Consider the following 6446-nt stretch of genomic DNA (forward strand, 5'->3'; position numbering starts at 1 on the left):
GAAGTTTGTTTCAAGAATCACAGACGGAGTAATTACGATAATCGGCCTCATCTGTTGTTTAACCAGGAAATTACAGTTGCTTTTAATCATTGCATCCGAAAAAACTACAATTTGGTTGTTTAGGGAAATCGCTCTTAATCTTTCTTCAAACAAGGTTAATTATTGAGTTAATTAACGTAAGATTTTATTCGTTCTTTGTTTCCTTCCCACTTTTACCAAGATGCAGTGGTAGTTGAGTTTTTTTTATAGATATATATATTAAGAACTCAAATTGCTGTAAACAATAATGCAAAGAGGAAATAAGTTATTCTGTCGTTTTATTTGAAAAGTATGAGTTCATTCTCAGGGGAAATATGTGGACATTGAAAATCAAAGCAAAAATAATCTCTGAATGAAAAGAGTTTAAGTGTTATCAGTAACAAATGATTTTCGAAAAAAAAAGTTATGTTTTTAATTATAGAATTAATGAAATGTTTCAAAACACTTCTGGAAGAGCCGATACTCTTTAGACCTTACTTTACCTTAAAGTTCACATATGACAAAAATATTATTTTTCATAAATGGAATTGAATATTAAACATGGTAATGTAACTTACTAAATACAAAATGTTTTCTTGGCATCAGTCATAAGATCTTTGCCATTAAGTATTGAAATTATGGAGGAATTATTTTTCATTATTATCATATGACATAAAATCCTAATCGCACAAGTTTTCTTGGTTTGTTATCTGGTAGTTACTCAGACACACCATCATTTCACGATGTGCAATCAAGGTCATTTACTCTCTCATTTGCAAGTGACAACGTCTCAGAAGTCGCCATTTCTTCCAAAATAGATCTCAAATGATGGCAATTCATTAGCCTAGCTATTTTTTTTCAATTGAACATCAATATTGACACTCGGTACTTTCTTAGGTCGCTGCAACCTCACCATCCTTGTGAGCTAAGAATGGGGGTTTTTGGGGAGCCTATAGGTCTATCTGCTGAGTCATCAGCAGCCATTGCGTGGCTCTCCTTGGTCCTAGCTTGGGTGGAGAGGGGGCTTGGGCGCTGATCATATGTACTCGTATATGGTCAGTCTGTAGGCAGTCTAGGGCATTGTCCTGCTTGATAGGAAAAAGCACTGTCCCTTGCCTCTGCCATTTATGAGTGGCCTTTAAACCTTTAATGTTTCATTATGGAAGTTCTGTCACCGTTTATATCAAATCCGAATTGATACTTCACTTTTACAAAATTCAAAATTATATATAGATGGCAGCACTGGGTGTGAATGTTATTCATTGGGTTACAGTTATTATGACTTCATTCACCACAAAACCACAAGTGCAGGTGTTATTTGCTAATGCCAAATAAGCTAACATACAGTTTCACTCATAAATACAATTCAATAAAATATATCATAACATAAGATATTAGTATCGATGAAAGTCATTTCAACTTCGAATGTTCATCATAAAAAACCTCTGTGTTGTCAGTCTGGAGATTGTAGCATATTTCTGAAAAGACACATAACAAGAACAAATATATTGATGATATAATAAATCATAAATTGCTATGTTTAAAAAAAAATAAAAGAAAAATGTTCTCTGAAGTCAAAGTAAATGAGCTAAATCACTGCCATTCGAGGTCATCTTCCGAGTCACCTGAATCAGGCTGGTCAGCGCTTGTCATCAGCTCGTCATCTTCGTCGACATCAGCCAACTCTGCAGCAAGAAATTCAACCTAAATATTAATCGTAAATGTGACTAATTAAACTTTAGATAATGGAGATAAAAGAGTTATTGTAAAATAGGTATTGAGAAGAATGCTACCACATTACACAATATTCAAGAACATTATGGCCAAGAGGAAAAGGCTATTTAATAAAACTATGACCTGGGGGCAGAAATAAACCACAGAATACAAGTAGGAAGGAAGAATTGGAAAAAAGAGCGTGGAGTACTATGCGACAGGAAAATAGGAGTTAAGAAGAAAGGCAAAGTACACAGGACAGTTGTGAAACCGGCAATGACGTATGGAGCGGAGACGTGGACAATAAAGAAGACAGAAGAGATGAAGATGGAAGTGGCAGAGATGAGAATGTTGAGATGGATATATGGTGTGACAAGAAGAGATAAGATACGGAATGAGGTAATTAGGGGTACCACAGGAGTTAGAAAACTATCAGATAAGATCCAAGAAAGTAGAGTGAGGTGGTATGGTCATGTCATGAGAAGAGATGAACAGCATATTGGGAGGAGAGTAATGGAAATGGAGGTACAGGGAACGAGAAGGAGAGGGAGACCAAAGCGAATGTTGATGGACTGTATCAAAGAGGACCTTCGATCAAAGGGATTCACCAGTGATGAAGTGTGGGATAGAGGTAGATGGAGAAAGCTGACCAGAAACATCGACCCCACATAGAAGTGGGAAAAAATGTAGACAAAGAAGACGAATAAAACTGTAACCTGAAACCGGCACATGAAAGGTGGCCATAAGGTTACCTCTTACTAAATTACATAATGACGGATGCTTCCTTGAGCCTGTAAAAATGCTTTAAATTTTATAATCAAGTCATAAAACACGTTGACCTCTTCATAATTCTAAAGTTTGCGTTCATAATCTTTATCTATAATATGATCTAGACCTTACCAATTCCTTTTGGTATATATTCTCTTTGATCATCTTAAGACTAACGCTTTATCAAAGGACCAGAGCCAAGCAAGAAACTTTTCCTTCCCACATCTCATTTTTTCTGCATTGAAGAGCCTTTTCCCTTCTCATTCGCAATGCCAGGTCAATCTGTGTCGACCTTTAACATGCGTGCGGGCATCTCATATCGCAGGTTTCATCTCCCTTCATGAAATGGGTCAGGCTTCGTCCCTTGCATGACATTAGTCAGCGTCTCCGTGTCTCGCTTTTTCATGTTGAACGAGAGACGTTGGTGTTTTACTTTTAGATTTGGCCAACATAAACAGGCGATCTTTTCTGATTCCATTTAACATCTCAATCATTTTCCGATAAAAGGCTTCTCTAGCGGCAAGCAGTTCTATTATTATTATTATTATTATTATTATTATTATTATTATTATTATTATTATTATTATTATTATTATTATTATTAGATTTTCTGTCCCATTGCGTGCAATTTGCTTGCATCTGTTATGAATACTTCGTTTATCGAATATTTTACCTTCTCTGTGTTCTGATAATTGTATTTATTCAAAACAGGGTAGAACAATATTAAAAGAGAGAGAGAGAGAGAGAGAGAGAGAGAGAGAGAGAGAGAGAGAGAGAGAGAGAGAGAGAGAGAAATAATAAGGTAATGATCGGGTTAAGGGTTTACCGAGGGAACAAATAGAGAGGGCGAATGGAGAGTGGGATGACCCGTGACTCTTTCGCTATGATTATCCGGGAACATGGGAACCCAGAAACTATTAGTCTTTATTTATATTAGAATATCTTTTGAAGAATTCAGTTTATGACGTTTGACGAGGATTAAACCAGGAAAGAGGAGTTGTGTAGGCCTACGAGAGTCACGCTAATATTCAGGGTCTTCCCCCATTTATTTTTTTTTTTTTTCAACTCTTCTCTCTGTAATTTGACGGCAAGAAATTTTACAATGAAGCAGGATTAAGGGTAAGTCATTAATTTTTGAATTCTCGTAATTTCTATATTTTCCAATTATGATTAATTTTGAACATTCAATTTCACATTATATTATTTTATTAATTGTGCTTAATGTTATTCTTATTGCCCCCCGACGCTGACTGGTGGAACTGGATCAGAACCATCTATATATATTAAAATTGTCTTATTTTCCCATCATATAACATATATGAAACCAACAAACACGTCATGAAGCATTGTAAAGGCTGTCGTGAAATAGATATTCATATTATTAAATTTCAAATGACGACGGGAAGCGTCACATACAAATTTTAAGAATCCTTCATATATCCCTGTTGAGAAATAGATTTCAAAATACCAATTTCTGTTCGAATGTAAGTATATAGAATGACAAGATATTAACAGGAATTTTTAGATAAATGAAAAGCTTCTAACTCCCACCTATTTCTAAATTAAAGGGTTAGTTGCTTTAATGTATCTTCTCCGACTATTTTTAAGGGAACATATCTGCTTCCCCAACCAAACCCTTGACTTCTCAATCATCTTTCACTTTATCACGCCCCTTTCTTGACATTTCAGCCCTGTCAGGTTCCACCCAAATCCCTTTCACCCATCCTTATTACGTAATCTCAAATTTGACTTTTACCATGAAAGTAATCTTCACCAACCCCATTTCCAATGTCTTCTTTTGTCAGCCTCTCTCTTCTCCGCGAGATAAATAAATATCCACCAAAAGATCTGCATTCGCGATTTTCAGTTCATGTGGCACTCTTTCGACCCACGTTACCGCTGCCACCTCCATACATTTCCATCCAAGCTGCTTCAACCTCCCTCCCAGCTTAAAGCAGATCCCAAGTATTCGAAATTCTCTGTTGTCTCCCGTAAATATTCAATCCATTCCCTGCTTGATATACAATTGTACCAGATTCATATCGGCCAATTCAAGAGACTCCCGACTCTCTCTTACCGTTCTCAATCATTCTTATTCAGTTTCTATTGTAACAGACAAATCATGCAGATTTCAGTTTTTAATTTCCTCACTTACTATGCCTAAACTATCAAAATGGGACTAAGTGCCAGTCATTGATAAAAAAACAACTCTAAATTCAACCATATATGTCTATTATTAGAGGTGCCCTTGCTCTCGATTTTGTAAATGGATATGTGAATTGGCTATATGTACCGGCGTTGGTGCCAGTGAGGCCATTTATCATCATAATGCAACTAGAGAAAAACCTTATGGTTATGAAACTTTAAAGAGGGTTGGACTGCAGGACGGAAGAAAGGCAGCGAGAATGGTATATTATATAAACGAGTCGATTAATTTATTTATTTGTCGATGTCTCTGTCTGTGGACAAGATTAGGTCGAAACTACTCGGTTGCCTTAGGCAAAATTTTCATCCCAGATAGATCTGAGGTCGTGAATTACTACAATAAATTTTGGAGATGATCCGGATCTGGATCCGAATTCTAGATCCAGATTTGCATTTTTCGCCTTTTGAAGATAACGTCAAGACAAATGTCCAACACAGGTAGATCTTAGGCCATAGACGACTTCATTAACATTTGGCGGAGGTCAGAAATCTCTGATTGCTCTTGTATTCAATTTGATCTCCATTGGTTTCTATATAAAGCTAAGTGAGCCACTATTTTTGCAACAGATTCTGACCATGGAGTAAGATACTTCCTATAGAACTTTCGTCGTCATGAACCTTTCTTTCAAACCGTTCTATCCTTTGCAAATATATTATATGATGACTCTTCTTTCTAAATGCTTTTATAATTATAAAGGCATGTTTGTTGTTGCTCTTTAGGTTAGATATTTTTTATGAGATTATTAGTTTCCTTTTTTTCAAAAGCCTTCATCTACTTCGATTTCCACAGCCACAAAAATTATATATATATATATATATATATATATATATATATATATATATATATATATATACACATATATACATATATATATGCATATATATATATATATATATATATATTTATATATATACATATATATATATATATATATATATATATTTATATATATATATATATGTATATATATATATATATATATATATATATATATATATATATATATATATATATATATATATATATATATATATATATATATATATATATTTATATATATATAATATATATATATATATACATACATATATATATATATATATATATATATATATATATATATATATATGTGTGTGTGTGTGTACTGTATATATCCAAACACTTGCTCTTTACATGAGGGAGATAGATAATCTGTAGTTTAGCAGTAAAACCATTTAAAAAAGCATCATAATTTCTAAAACATAAGAGACTTTTCCTTAAATTCAAATGAGCCTAATATATGGCTAGGACAGCGAGAGATTAACACCGTCAGTACTCTATCCTTCCTATCCCAAATTTCCCCCCCCCCCCCCCTCTCTCTCTCTCTCTCTCTCTCTCTCTCTCTCTCTCTCTCTCTCTCTCTCTCTCTCTATTCTTCGTGTACAGATTAAACCATTAACCCTACCCACATCCAAAGTAAGATGGACTACATATCCTCACGATGAAATTACTGAGATTGGTGAGGGGCCGAGACCCGTCATTATACATATTACGATATTTCTCCCGCTAAATTGTTCTAAATTTCAAGCTGCTTTATGATTAATAGATCTGAATTTCAAAGGACTGAGACAGAAACCAGTACGAGTTTGTTCAACAAGAAATAAAAGATGAAAGATAATATGGATAAAGAGCACTGTTTATCAGACGAGTTTTTTTTTTTTTTTTTTTTTTTTTTTTTTTTTTTTTTTTTTTTTTTTTTAAG

The sequence above is a fragment of the Palaemon carinicauda genome, chromosome 4 (genome assembly GCF_036898095.1).
Source record: "Palaemon carinicauda isolate YSFRI2023 chromosome 4, ASM3689809v2, whole genome shotgun sequence".
Classification (NCBI taxonomy): Eukaryota; Metazoa; Arthropoda; class Malacostraca; order Decapoda; family Palaemonidae; genus Palaemon; species Palaemon carinicauda.